Source organism: Lycorma delicatula, chromosome 1 (genome assembly GCF_047948215.1).
Source record: "Lycorma delicatula isolate Av1 chromosome 1, ASM4794821v1, whole genome shotgun sequence".
NCBI lineage: Eukaryota > Metazoa > Arthropoda > Insecta > Hemiptera > Fulgoridae > Lycorma > Lycorma delicatula.
Genome location: NC_134455.1, coordinates 266157675 through 266174397, shown reverse-complemented (window position 1 = coordinate 266174397; position 16723 = coordinate 266157675).

Genomic DNA, 16723 nt, shown 5'->3' with positions numbered 1-16723 from the left:
AATGCCTATTTTTGTGGGTCTCACGGGAGGGTGGGGCTTCTTTTGTGTTGAGTGGCTGAGTACGTATCTCGGAGGCGCTGTTGTAAGCTCCAGGCGTACACAGATATGTCATCACTGTTGACCACAGTAGGTAGGGTCTCGGGGAAGAAACCGGCAGAGGACCCAACCGTGAAAGTGGTGGTGAAAGCGGCAGGACGCACATATGCGGATCTCCTTTGCACTGTAAAGGACTCCGTATCGCTGGGCAAAGCAAGTATACTCTCGGCGCGTCGAGGTCAGGGAGAGAACCTGCACATCAGAGTTACGAACACTGGAGATGTTGCTAAGCAGCTACGACGGCATATTTTGAACAGGGTTAAGGGCCACAGTTACGGGCGGTAGGGGCTTTCAACGTGTTCACATACTCATAAAGGACGTAGACGCCCTTACCTCTGTGGTGGATTTAGTGCGTGACATCTGCAAGACGGCTGGAGACTCAGTGACAATAGATGTCCTCTCCCTGCGGCTCTCATTTGGGAATACATAAGTGGAGACGGTTGCGGTTCCGCCTGTGCTTGCGAATAAATTGCTTAAGGATGGCCGCATCCGCACTGGGGGAGATAAAATTATTTTGAATTTAAAAATAAGTATTACTAGCAGGAGAAAGGTCTTATTATGGGATCACCACTTTCAGCTATTTTAGCTAATATTTTCATGAATGAATTAGAGAACAATAAGATACATAATATATTTAATTTACATAAAAGTTTAATATATAAAGGATATGTGGATGACATATTTATCATGTATGATAAAGATGTTCATAAAGAACATCTTATCTTCATAAAGATGAAGAACGTAAATAATCGAAGAAATGAATTCCTTAAATAATGACATTAAATTCACCTTAGGTCGAGAAAACAATAATGGCATAAATGTTTTGGATATAAAAGTTATAATAATAATAATAATAATAATAATAAAATTAGTATCGAAATGTATAGGAAACACACTAAACAGGACACTATAATTCATTATAATTTGTTTCATTCTTGAAATCAAAAAATGTCGACGTTTAATTCGTTAATATACAAAGTTATAAAATATTTAAAACATAACAATATAAAATTAAACATTGAATTAAATAATAGCAAATCTATAGCTATATTTAATGGATGCAATGTAAACTTAATAAATAAATTATATTCTAAAGTAAAAAATAAAATTTATTTAAAAGATAACATAAAACTAACAAATAATAATAACGGATACAAATATGCTAAAACTGAATACAATATAAATTACAAAACATTCGATAAAATATTTACATCTTTTGAATTAAAAACTGCATACACAATGAATAACAAAATAATTAATTACATAAATAACAGAGATCCTACTAGAATAATAAAATATAACAATAAATTTAATTTAGATAAACAGGGAGAACATATTTTAAGATGTGCAAATTGCGATCTGGAATATATCGGGATGACTAACCGATCTTTTTCGATTAGAATTAATGAACACATTAATTGTATAAATAAAGGAAATAAAGAACGACCCAATTTTGCTAGGCAAATCTTAGAAAATCATCGTAATTACAACCTAGATAATTTATTAATATTTTTGAAGATTCCGATGACATTCATAAAACAAATACATCAGGAACACATCATTGTTCCTGGGGATGAATTAATAATCCGAAAGCATTCCAAGATTACTATTAAAGATTGTTGGTAAGTGGAAACTATTATATAAACAATTTATATATTATTACCAACAGTCCATGCTTAATAAAATTAATGTCTTATTTATCAATTAAATCTACAATTAAGAGCATGAAAATATTTAGAATTTAGTCAGACAATGTGCTGTCGTTTCTTCAATATTTATAAATAAAATAATGTGTCCTCTAAATCTATTATAAGGATATATAAAAAAGATAACTACAAGAACATCATATAACTTATCATCATATAACATTTCTGAAAAATACCACCTGTTTTGTATCCTTAAATTGTTGGAACGTTAAACATTTAAATAGAAATGTAGCAAACACGAGAGGATTATTTTAATAATCCTCCCGCGCATAAATTTTAATTATATCTTTATATATATATATTTCTTGTGTGCGTGTGTATTTCACTGAACGCCTCTAAACGGCTGGACTGATTTTGATGAAATTTTGTGTTTGTGTTCAAGGGGATTCGAGAATGATTTAGATTCACAATTTGGTCCACTGGAAAATGTTTTTTCAATCTATAACCTTTTAAATGACGCAGAATTTTTTTGGCTGAGTAAATTTATTCATAAGTACATCTGTCTCATTTGTAAATTTGGTCGTAAATGCTGTGTATAAAGATAAATTCAATATGAGTATTTTTTTGATTACTTTAGATAGTCGTAATAGCGGAAATTACTCCGCTATCTCAGTGTATGTGTGTGAGATATTCCCGTGCATGTAAACGTGCATACATCATCTGTCTTTATATATATATATATATTTCTTGTGTGCGTGTATGAAAGTGAATCCACTGGAAAATTTTGTTTAAATTAATTTTTTATTTATAAGTAGTCGTTGATTTTGGAATGTTTTACATTGGATCCGGCAGACTGCACTACCATCACAGTATCGAATATTCAATAATATTCTATTTTAATTTTAGTTTGTCCCGACAGTTGGTGCTGCGATCAAATTGAGAAAAATATTTCGTAATTTTGTGTTATTATTGTGTTCCAAAAAATCGCGAGAAAACAGTTTTTTAATAAATAAGAGGCTAATAAATCAGATGGAAATGTAAACAAAGGAAAACCAATCAGATCAATGCAAGATGGCCGCTGTCAAACACAACGACCAATCACAAAGAGCCCGTATGGCCGTTGCCAATGTAAACAAAATCACAACTGATTAAGTAACAAGTAGACAGCACTGCGATCGCGTTTAGAATTGTGCGCGTATTGAGAAATATTATATTATTATTAATTGAAACAAGGTTTTAATGTGTAATTAAAAATATACATTGTGCAAATTTGTAAGGTATAGTATTGAAGTGAAAATGTTTTTTAAATTTATTTATGTGTTGTTGATCTTGGGATGGTTAAGGTTCACAATTTGGACCGGTAGGCAGAGCTGCGATCGCGATTTAGAAATTTGTTTTTTAATTTTTGGTTTATCAGTCAAACCCGGTAGTTGGTGCTGCGATCGGATTCTAGGAATTTTTTTTATTTTGTTGCTTTTTCGCATATCAGTTACTTGCGTCGTAGCTTAGTGTTGCTCTTACATTAAAATTGGTATTTAGAGAATAGTTTGAATTAAATCCGATAGGTAGTGCTGTTCTGACAATTGGATTTATTTACATTCTGAATTTTATAAAGTTAAAGGTGAAATTTTATAAGGTTCCGTAATGTTTTGTAAGTTTCTTAATGTTCAGTATTAATTGTAATGATTTTGCAGCCACAATATTTTTTGTTGAAAAAATATTTTTCCACCGAATACTGTGATTAGAGAGTGGTGTGAATTAAATCCGATATGTAATACTGTTGTTTTGCCATTTGGATTTATTTACATTCTGACTTTTATAAAGTGAAACGTTAAATTTTGTTAAATTGCTAATGTTCAGTTTTTTAAGGTTTTATGAAACTTTCAATTGTTGTCATTTAATCTGTATGTATACTGAAAACTAGCAATAGCGAAGCATTGCCGAGTCTGCTAGGATTGCGCGCTTATTGAGAATATTATATTATTATTTATTGAAATAACGTTTTAAAGTTTAATTAAAAAATGTACATTGTGCAAATTTGTAAGGTGCAGTATTGAAGTGAGTATTTTGCATGATTTTTCATGAATTTTAATGATGTATACACGTGTATTCAATAACAATCAACTTAACCTACAAATGTAAAATAAATTATAACATTTATAAAATTAAAATATAAGTTACTTATAATATAGTTTAAAGTATATTTAAAAAATTTAATTTATAATATTTTAGCTGATTAATTTTATAAAAAGTTTTCTAAAATTATTTTTAATTTACTATTATCTAAAATTTGGTAAAATAGATGTAAAAATAAAGAATGAGAAAAATGATAAAAATTTCTACTAAAATTTTAACTACGTTGCTTTTTTACAGTGCTTTACTTTTTTTATTAATTGATTAATTAAGCTGTTACATGATTATGAAACATCAAAATTATTAAATAAATAAAAAATATGTAGGAATTACTTTTTTAGAATGATGTTAAGTGAAAATTAGTAGTAATGTGGATGAAAATTTATTAATTACACTAATTATTAATTTTACGACGTTTCGAGTTTTTAATTCAATTTTCATCGGAATCTCAATATTTAATGAAAATAAATATTTACCATACTACACATAATTAATTAATAAACCCTTTACAATAATACAACAATCACAAACTGATAATATCATTCTAATAGTCATTTTAATGAAATTTAGAACACATTCCTGCTAATTTTAACTTAATTAAGTTACTTATATTTATGTGTGTGCAATTATTACAGAATAATGCCGCGTCAGGACAACGTCTGTCGGGTCCGCTAGTATTATATATAAATCTGTTGCGATGCTAATCAAAATGTTTTCATCGATTTCTCATCAAATTACCCTACAATTAATTTGTTATTTGTTAAGAAGCACTCCCACGTATTTTCCCATTTGGTCCGGGTTCAGTAAGGTTATTCGTGAACTGAACATACGAGGTACAGGGATACATTTTTAAGAGTTGATTTACACGATTAAATTTCATGCCACCCTAAAACTATAACAATATTTTTATGTATAGTTCATTGCAGGATTACTTACCTTCTTCTTTTTGCTATTAATTACCTTCTTGCTGCAACGAAAAGAAAGAGATATTGTTGTTTTTGTCTGTTATAGTTTTTGTATCGCTATTACAATAAAAATTATGTTTTAGACCGGTTTGGAATATTCTTCCCAATTCGTTTCTATCGACAGAATTAAAGTAAATTGTAGTACAGAACTTTCAATTTACAACAGTTTCTTTTTACTTTCACATGAAATTGTCAGTAGCAAGTGGAATGAGAAATGATTGCACACATGCATCCACCTTACACTCACATCTCTTGCAGAGCTACATCGAATCAAATAAAATTCTTTTAAGAAATTCTTTTACGGTTGTTATGAAGTGAGTTATTTTATTTCAAACCCGTCAGCAGAGATGACGAAGAATATTATAGAATACCGCATACAGTCATTCGACTTTATTTTTAACCCAAACTGTATTTTTGTCCAACAAACGCCTCACACTCACACGCGAGTACTCACACAAACCTAACAAGACACATTTATACATTTTTTTAATGCCTTCAGTTCTTTTATGCACTATTCTACAAATAAAGGTGCGCTTAAAAACAAAAGATTAATCTGTAAGTCAAAGACTTTTAACTTTTAGAGCATTTTTTATTTACTTTTACTAAGTGTTACGATAGTAAACCTCATTTTCTACAATTCTGAAATGTTGGAATCGTACACAAAATTTTGTATTTGAAGCGATTGTATTTTTTCCCAGTGTAATTGACTTTTATGTTTTTATCACCTTATGTGAATCAATGATTCATTGTTGTTGTTAAAAATAACAGGCTGACGTGTTCTATAATTTCTACCTTCTGAAGTTTCTTCAGCTTTCTTTTCTGTAGCTCTTCTAAATTTATATAACGCTTTCTCGTGATTTTTAACGATGCATTTTGTAATCGAATGACATACTTATTATTTTGTGTTTCCTTCGAAATAACTGTGTTGCTCGCTGCCGTGAGTAATTTTAATAAGTTCTGGTGGCTAGTCGAGATAAAAATATACTTTGATAACTTTGGGAGCGTGCGAAGGAATTAGAATAGTTAAAACTGGATGCTGGAAATGGTTATTGTTTGCAGTAAAACAACATAAATTTTAAATAACCAAATATAATTTGTAAAAAGTAATAATTGCAACGATTGGTTATTTAACCTCCAAAAATTAGGATTTCCACGAAATTTATAATCGTCAGGTGACCGCATTTGTTTGAGAATAGTAGGAATACGCACGTACATAAATATTATTTACATGCCTCAAACCGCTTGTAAAACATAAATTACCATTAAATAATATAAATAGTCAGGTAGCTCGTTATCAAAGCGTGATTACCAGTTTTTTAGCTATTTTTATTTTTATTCCATGTTCTAAATCAGTTTCCAAAGTTTGTGTGGTCCCTCCTGGGAGGTACAGTATAAGAATCTGACATATGAGTAAGTGACTCATATACTACACTTTAGCCATTTCATTTTTTTTTCATTGTAAATTGAAACTTCCAAGGATAAATAATTGATATTTTAAAACTCTTTTTTTTGCTTTTCCTTAGTTAGCTAGTATTTGTAAAATAACAATTATTCAGTGAAAATAAATTGCTGAAAAACTTCAAAGTTTTTATCAGTGCACCTTACTTTTAAAATGAAACCAATTAATCTTTGCTCTAAATTATGGGCTAATGTTTTTACCGTCTATCTCAATGCTGCTTCAACTAACAATCGCAATAAATTTAAACGTTTTTATTTCCCTATGTTAAGAGTTTTTTTTAAATTTTTTTTCACCTAATTTTTCATGTATTTTTCATATTAATTTTTGTGTACTCGTATGCGCGCGTGCGCATGCATACACACACACACACACCCAGAGATTGAGAGAGAAAATCTGATTTTCTTTCCGTATTACTTTTACTCTTTTATTCTTTACTTCTTACTGAAGTCATTCATTATTTTTTGTTATTTAATTTTACACAAAATTCGTTGGAATCATTCTAATGAAAGAAGTAATAAAACTTATTTAAGTAAAATGTTAATATTATTTACGAAATTTTTTAAATCTTAAAATATTCAAGTCAAACAATATTAACATTTATTTCAAAATACCCTTAACGTTATTGGAAAGAAAATTAATATAAAAACTTCCATGTACAGAAAAGGTTTGTAGACTTAATTATAATTTGAGTGATTTTCCTTGCTAAGTTTTTATATATGGAGATATTGATAGTTTGCGTCCTAAGATAAATTTTGAATTATGAAAAACGCTAGCTATCATCGTTTGGTTATGCGTGAACTCATTATAAGACCTAAAGAGAAGTCATCTTTATATATAATTCAGAAAACAAACGTAATAAATTTAAAATTGTATAAAGCGTAGTAAAAAACGAAAAGCAGTTAGTGATGCTGGTAATAGTACAATGCAGAAGAATTCAGTGAATGTTTTACAGAATCAGCGTTGATATACCGTCGGTGTTATGTTGAAAGGGTGAAAGGGCCAAAGGGATATTTTTCAGGAGAGCAAATTCTGTTTTTCAGTGACTTGCCAAAATTTAGTAATTAATCACTGGCCTGAATTTTTTTGTTTTATATGAACAACATTTTTCCTGCACTCTTACAAAAATATAAAATCATTACACGTTTACAAAAAGTGCTGCAAGGGTTTTTTTTTAGTGAATAGCAAAAACATCCCTTTTGACCTAACAGTATAACCACAAACCCATAGTTGTCTAAAAACAAGGTTAGGATGATATTTAATAAAGAACTAATTAAAAATAAGCACGTATTTAGTTCGGTACCATTAAATTCTTTTAACAAATTAATTGCAAAAATCTTACACATTAACAAATATAAAAATAAAATAATGTATGCACGAATTAATCGGTTACTGTCTACATTTCTATTAAGCCTAAATAAAATGTAAGAAAAGATGAAAGACATTTAATTCGGAGTTCAATAATCAATAATTAAAATCCTCTTTAAATTCAGTATTTAAATATTGTAAACGTATATCATAAAAAAAAGATAAAAATCAAGAAAATTTACATAAAAACCGTTGTTGTTTATACTGTATTACTTAAAATCTGTAAAGTGGGAAAAACTAAAATAATCCTTCGTTAATAAAGATGAAATAGTTGTAATAATATAATGCGATTAAACTGGAAAAAAATTTAATTATTTAAAACAGGGTAAAGTTATAACGTGTAAAAATTGTATTAGTTAAAACAATGCCTTAAATATTTATCAATGTATCGTGAGTACCATAAAACAAATGTTATAATGAAAATAATGTAAAAATTCTAAATTTCTATATAAGTTAAAAATCACTTAGATAGGGAGTAAGTTTTTTTTTTTTTTAAAGTAACGAAAAATAATAAAAAATGTAATTGCATTGAGTAATCTGAAACAGAATATAAATACTATTAAAAATCTACTTAGATAATTTACCTAGCCTTTTTTATACATGCTTTCACTGTATTAGAAAGAAGACCCGTGTAAAATTTATAGTATTATATAGAAAAGATTTGTTTCGTAGAGATCTTGCAGGGTTTTCATAATTCGCTGAAGTGATGAGGAATTTCTCCGAATAAGCTTTTGGTCACATCATTTTAAGGCTATGAAGCTTTTCTACCCGTTTGTCTGATAAATGGGATTCGATTCTATAACTACATTTGGTTGAATGTTTTTCCACAATCATTCGATAGTAGAGTACGTCAAATCCTGCTGGAAATACCTTGGATCGTGGAATATACGATCGATTGACTTACCAGTTATGAATGGTTTTCACTGCATGAACAAAGTTGTGGACCAAAATTTTTTCAAGTTTTGCCCATCACAGATATCATCACTCGTAAAAAAATTATATTTCAGTATAATCGTTTAAAATTGACTATTAAAATTTCGGTTTCAATGATTTCCATCGGTCTCGTTTCGTAAATAATAAGTTCTTTTTTTGTAGTAATCAAATCGAATGTGGTCGCGTTATATATATATATATATATATATATTAATCCCGTTTGTAAAATATAAGGGAAAGTTTTTTTGGGGGTATTCTAACATCGCTTGAAGATACAAATAATTGAGATCGCTTTATTTCTCTAGTTTAGTTTGACATCTTCCACTGCATTTTTTAAAATTTCTTGACCTCTATCTCTATTTTAAATGATGTTTATATCCCAATAACGTGAAATAAATGTGATTCAGTGCTGAAACCGGTTGTAAGTGCTGCACTAATATTTCTTAAATTTATGAAATATTATGTTGTAATAGTAATAGAAATACATAGATATTGAATTTTTATACATAGATGTTGAATCAGGCTTCTATAAGAATACTTTTTGTTATTTATTGGATAAAGTTTAATTTATCCTCCTTTAAAGAAACTTAAAGTTCAGTTCATATTTTCTTAATTAAACTTGATTATTTTCTGCAGTAGTAAGATTATGCTGCAAAAAAGAACAATATCTGTTGCATGCTCTTCTACTAACTTAGTTTTTTCTTGTCTGAAAGGACTCTGATTTCCCTCAGTAATCAGGAGAAGCAAAGCCTTACTCAATTTTTCCAGTGAAACCCTCACAAACTTTCCCGTCACATCAAAAATTAAAAGGAAGAAAGAGCAAATTTCAAAAAGTACTTACCTAACCAGTACCGCAGCTTTCGTTTTTACGTGACTAGTACTCACTGACACAGTGAGTCAGAGATCAGTAGACAGTGGTCTCCCTGTCTTTTTGGTTTAGTTTTATCAGTATGAGAAACAATAACTGACTGTTGCTTGACATGTCTTTCATCATCTTCTTCCACTCTCAAAAAATTGGTAAAATATTATTCCCTCATTTGTAACGTTCTCTCTACATTTCAATGAATGGTGTACACAAATGTAGAGTTTTTCTTTGACAGTATTATCTTTCAAACAGTCATACGACTCACCTGCAATCTTAAGAGGGTTCCTTTTTTTTGCCGCATTGCTAATGTTATACCTTTAATAAGTTTCTAAGCGTTAGTTTAGCAGAAGCATTTGTGGTGCTTCCATACCTTATGACCGACCTTATTATTGAAATCATTATCTATGATGCCAATATCGGTCACACTTTTACAAGGTGTCATTACTTACTAGTCCCAGTTTTTTAAATATGAGAGTAACCTGTTAATTTAATGTTTCCAGTTTAGCTACACAACATGACTTAGATCGTAAAATGCTATGAACGAAATATAGGAGTGGCAGTGTCAGCTGTAAGTGATGGGTTTGGGTAAGATTATTTATTAGGTCACGTTTGTTTATTTCACTAAGGCGTTTGATTGGGATTCTCGTAGCAATTTTTAAAATAAATGTGGATATTATGGAATTTTAGGAAAAACTCTAATTAACAAAGTTATTCTTGGAAAAGGCAGGTGCATTCTATGTATTTAATATGTAATCGTATCTAAATCAAAGAGAATAATTTGACGAATCCAGTGAATAACATAGTAAGATTACTATTATTTACTATGTCAACCTCCGTGGCGTCTTAGCCTTTTATCTGGAGGTTCTGGGTTCTAATCACCGACAAGCATAGCATTTTTCACTCGCAACAAAATTCATTACCGATTAGTTACTGGTATTGGGCGTCCGCTTGCTGCTGTATAACTAAATAGACTATGAAATTCCAGTTAATTTACATGTCATCTTAAAACACTAAGTATACTTTGGTTCTACTCTTTTACGTTAAGTTCCACGGTCTTCAGTTTGTCCATGGCAAAAGTTTTATTTACCATAATTGGCTATAATCCAAGAGCAGTACAATACTGTGAAAATTCGGTTAAAACTATTTTAGCTTATACTATAATTTGAATAATATGATTTTAAAATCCTTGGTGAATTTGAGAATCAGATTCAGGTGAATGATTAGCTCATCCGGGTATATTCAGATTTCCATATTTATTGAATACCGTGGTTTTGGAATAACCAAAGAACATTTTTGGTTCAACCAACCAAACAAATGGAAAGATCCATCTTTCTAATCGGCTCTGTATTTTATTTCAGTGAGAATTGAATTGAATCGTACGTGGCATGTGGTTTCGCGTAACAAGAATTTTACACTTGATCTCGCTGCGGGGAAATAAAGTGCAATAATTGTGTTGTAAATAATTGCATTATTGCTAATCGTACAGTATTATCACTACATCATTTTGAAGTTAAAGTATCTAGCACGAGACGTCTTTAGGAGATATCCTATTAAGAATTCAGCTATCAGATGTCTAACAACCTGATATAGAATTGCACCAACAAATGCATTACCTATTGCAAAGTACCTATTTGTCAGAGCTTAAGCTGACTGATTAGGTGATATAAATTGCAAGTTATTAAACAGCTAATAATTATAAAGCTATAATGTTTATAGATTAGGAAATGAAATCAATTTTCAGAATTTAAAAAATTTTAGAATTTTATTTAACAGCAGAGATTCAGACTTAGAAGCTTAGTTGATCTAACTTATCTCTGGCCGTCAGAATATTTCTTGTTTCTTTCTCTCTTGTTTGCCTAATAAATGATTTTTTATTTATTTTATTTATTTTTGCTTGATGATATCGCCACATAAGCTTGAAGCTTATGCGTGGAAATATGGAAATTGTGCGGGTCTTTTTGAATTTTATAGCGCATGAAAAACGCTATGCCTGACCGGAATTTGAACTCGGGACCTTCGGATGAAAGGCCAAGATTTTACAAAGTTCTTGCCTCTAAGAAATAAATATGTTATAAATGAAGAACCAAATCTATTAAATTCAGAAGAAGAGAAGTTTGATTTTAATTTAAAGTAATATATGATCGTTATTTATAATTTAACGTAATTTAAACATTATTTTCTTGGAGCTCATTTCTTTATCTAATAAGTTGAGATTAAAAGTCATCCATTTAAAACCAAAACAATATTTCCTTCTTTAATAAAGAGAAAATTGAAGTATCTTTACTTTATGACCTAATTCACTTTAGATCTACTAAATTTGCCATTCAATTATCTTTATTGTGGCTAAGCACACAGCCTAACTACCAATTTTATCTTAATAATGGAACAGTTGAAACTTTTAGGAAAATAATAGTGAAACGTAGTAATATTAATAGCTCGTCGGTAGTTCGAGTAACAACTGCTAGTATTCGAAATTAAGGGAGCTGTGATATTACATGCTTTGTTATAATTTTCAATTACGAATTTATAATAAGGTATGCCATAATTCCTTATAATGTGTACGAATTTCAGAGCAGACCTAAGTGAATAACTTTTAATATTGAACACATTTAATTAAAATCCAAATAAAATTTCAAGAGTCATTTATATGTATGATTAAACAATTAAACATATACAGATATCTCTTTATATATATATATATATATTTTTTTTTTCTTATGTGGGCATCGACTTCTAAGGTCATTAGTCTTCATTACATACAACAAAAGAGAGTTTAATTTAGCATCAGATTCGTCAGATGTAAGGGTGTAAAGGGCCCTGATATTTTATTTAAAAATACAAAAATAACATAGCACATAACATTGAAACACAATTATTACACACACTAATACACCTACAGGGTATAAAGAGCTCTGACAGTGTATAAAAACACAATACAAAAATTAAAAACATAAAAAAACAATATAAAAAATAAATAAAATTCGAAAACTCTTGACAATACCTTGAAGACTAAGTAAAATGTATATTCGTACAAAAGCTACTCACACAGATAATTCTTAGCCAAACATACGTAAATTAAACTGATTTTAAACTTGTTAATAGCCCGTTGGCGTGTAGATAAGTAACTATATTTTCTTCTTCATCACTTTCTAAATCAGCAGCAATAATATTTATTAGTCACGCAAATTTATGAGGTCCCATATACGCTGTTCAAGTAGGTGCTAAACAGTAAGCTGTTTATCACACAAAGAAAAACATTGGTCATCGCTTTTCCTATTGAAGTTTTAGTTGCATTTAATTTCGTATTTAGTCTTCTCCATTCATTACTCCAGGTGTTTTTAATAATTTTGATTAGACAATTTTTAACATCTTGATTTTTATTTTCTTCTACCTTAATAAAACTTTCATGCACTCTAGGTTACCTTTCATCTAACGGTTAGTGTCTCCTGTTTCTAATTAAATTTCTAGTTAAATCGATGGTCTCAGAAAAACTTTATTTTGTATCCTTAAAAAAATTTCTAAGAATAATTTCAAAGATTTGAAGGTTTTACTTTAGATAATAAAATTTATAAAAATGTTTTCTAATATATATTGCACATATTGAAAAAGATACTAGCTGTTACACAAAAGTAAAATTAATCATGTTTATTTATTTCCTTCAGAAAAAGTAGGCTGAAGCCCTTTTACATTTTCATATTAATGGATGAATTTTCCAGCAAATCAAAAATGCCAAGCCAAATTGGGACTGAAACCCTTTGTATTTAACAATACATGATTGTTTTACAAAACAACTGTATAAGTTCCCTGAAGTATTATAATTATTATAAAAATAATCATAGTAATAAATAACAAATAATGATGATTGTTTAATAAGTTTCATTAACGGTTATAGTTCAACATTTAATTATAAAGTGTAATAATTTTATATAACTCATAACTATGATGTTTCAAACGTGTTTGTAAGCTGTTTAAATAAATGTGGATACATCAAATAAAATTAACAAGCAACCTGACAAAGGATAAACTTTATTCTGGGCTTTTGTTATTAAATTATTGAACAGAAGCTGGACTGTAAACTTTCAAGTGAGTATGGAATATTAATGTGAGTATTCAACCAAAAAGGTCTTGTCTCACCACACATACCCGCGCGCAAATACCCACACACACGCTCGCACATGTACACACATACGCACGCGCGCACATGAAATACACACACACACACACACACACACAAAGACATATAAATATATATAATAACATAAAAATATAAGAGTATGGTCTTTATGTTCACTATAGTTAAACCTTAGTTTAACTATACAGGGTTTGTCTGGTTTGAATATTGATAACATGGTTCAGCACATATTGTCTGCGGAAGAAAGTTGGAGGGCATTCAACGCGTTTTCTACGGCGGTAATACGCGGTAAGAATTCAGAGGGCCGCTCAAGGGGTTTATGATAGGAGAGGATAGACTGCCACGGTCGTGAGGGCCGGCATGCCTAGGTGCGTTGGTTCCAATGAGAGAGCGGAGATTCCATGGGTCCGTTAGGGTGTCGTTTAAACTAAAATAGAATACCGATGCGGGCACCATTAAAGGTATAAACTAATGTATTAAGAGAAAGCAGAGAAGTGAAAGAAATGAGAGAAGAACGGAAAGAGAAAGAAGTCCTAAGAACATGTTCTAGCAAAGTCATAAACCGATGAAATAAGAAAATAAAGGAGTAGGAGAGAAAAGAAAAAGAAGATAAAAGAGAGTTAAAGAGAATGAAGCCTTTAATGCAGGTGAAGAACTGACCGGTGGGCAGAGGGGCGATAGACAGCCCTCTGCGAAGGCGTCGTTCGTCCGCCCTTGCGTGGATGGGTGTCGGTGATGAGGCACGGGGACTCTTGATCCCCGAGCTCAAAGGCACCCCCGGGGTCGCACATTGCTTAACTGCGGATCCGACCTCGGGTGGGGAGGAACAGTGAAATAGGAGTTTTAGTCGGTAGGGCTCGGGCACACATAGGCTCTTCATATCAACATCTAGCTAGTCCCGTGCGAGTCCGACACTTCCCCACTTGTAGCAGATACGTAAATGGTATTTCTCCGCAACACCGTTAACAAAAAAAAAACCTTAGTTTCTGAATCGAATAGATGAAACTGAATATCAGTACTATTGCTTTGCGTAGGATGAAGTAGAAATATTTTGCTATTTTAAAATGTATGCAACCGTTTGTTGGAAATCACTGTCAAAACAACAGTAGAAAAGAAAACTTTACAAGGTAAATTTTTTTAGGAAAATTAACTTCAAGATTCAAACAGGAAAATATATTATTTGCAAAACGTATATCCTATAAGTTGTCACGTTTGTCCACAAAGCCGATTTATTCATCTAACCTTTTAAATCTCTGCTAAAAAATTGCCATTTTAATACCGTTTTTTTTTTTTTTTTTTTAATTCTGCTTCCAAGGCCGCTGTAAGTCACAATGATGCCTTGGTGTTCTGGTTTCCCCGCATTCCAGGTAGAGATAGATGTACCCTGTGGGTGTAAAAAGAAGTTGGAAACTCCATTATTACTGTTTTAATATTAAATTGCTAAAAAAGTGACAAAAAAAAATTAAAGAAATTTTCTGTATGACTTATCTTAGTATCAGTTGTAAACTTTTCTAAAAAACTGTAGGTAAATAAAAATCTATTGCCGCATCAAAAGGATTTTAAAGTAATTAAAAAAAAATTTTTATTAACTGCGTTAATTTAAAATTTTGAATTTTAAAGTTTTAAGGTCAGATTTTGAGCCAGTGACTTCAGCATAAAATAAAGTAAAAGGATTAATCAAAATCCCAATTCATCAGAATATACTCTAGAATTTCTAGAATTCATCTAGAATTTCAAAGTTTGGCCTTTTTCGTGTAACTGTAGTGAACTATAATAATAATTAATAAAATGAAGAAGAAAAGATTTAGTAAAATGACTGTTACCATTTTTTTATTAATTTTAATCAATACTATTTAATTCATTATTAATGAATTTCAAATTGTTAATTATACTACCGTACCAGTGCAATAGAGTTTACGTGATATCTGTGGGTCTGAAATTTTACAAAGGAATTAGAAAAACCGTCCGTTTAGTGAATGCTGTGATGTGTAATAACACAATAATACATCAGTGTGTATTCATGTAGTAAATTATAATAAATTAACAATACATTTTTGTAGTAGTTGTTAAATAGCTCACAGCTACTCTTCATAGGCTGGATGCGTATTGCTCATAAATTGTTGTCTTTACATTCTCGTACCGTTTCCGTACTGCTTGATTCGAATAAAAGGTGACGGTACTATACTCAGGAGTAAGATCCTTTTTATATTTTCACAATTAAAAACATACAAAAGGACGTAAAGATAATAATTATAAATTTTAATAATTTTCTGTTTTTAGTGAGCTACTTTTATTTTTAAAGTAAATTTTTATTTCTTAACGATTGTTATAAGAACATTTTTCTACTTTTTCCTATTAAATGATAATAATTAACAGTATTATGATAACTGCTTTATTTCTATGATATTGTTAGATATAAACACAAGATTTTAATGTATGAATTATTAGATACTAAATACCAATGAAATTATATTAGTTTTCGTAGTTGAAAAAGCCAGAAAAATTATTTAAATAAATAAATATTAATAAATAAAAAGGTTAATAAATCAAAATATGTAATCTAATTGCAAAACTGCATTTTCGTTTAATAAAGAATCGTGGTATTATAAAATTAAAGAATTTGAAATAAATTTGGCATTTAAAATTTTCCTTGCTAGATTGTTTCACAAACTTTAAAAGCGGAGGATTTACTGGTTAACGAAGTACAATTTACCTTAGGCTTAAAATATTTGGTTCACGTCTGTGTTAGCAAACAACGAACGTAACAAAATTTAACATAAACTCGATACTCTAGATTTAAACCCATTCGGTCTGTGCACAGTTTCTCACTCTTCAAATTCTCATATCTCATAAAATGTATTAGTAATTTCAAGTTAATGAAAATTTTGCGAGTTACAAACCAATTCAATAGTATCTAATTCGATAAACACTATTTTACGTAGTTCCATAATCTCTCTTTATACTAACTGCAGGTTTTTGTTTTATGTAGTTACTGCGTTCCATTATGCAAGCCACTTGCTTGAGAAATATCCTTTCTCTCACTCCTTACTCCTTGGTATTTTTGGAAAAGAGAATTAAGGTTCTTCTTTAGTTCATTTTGTTGTGTGCCGAATGGAATATTAATCTTTA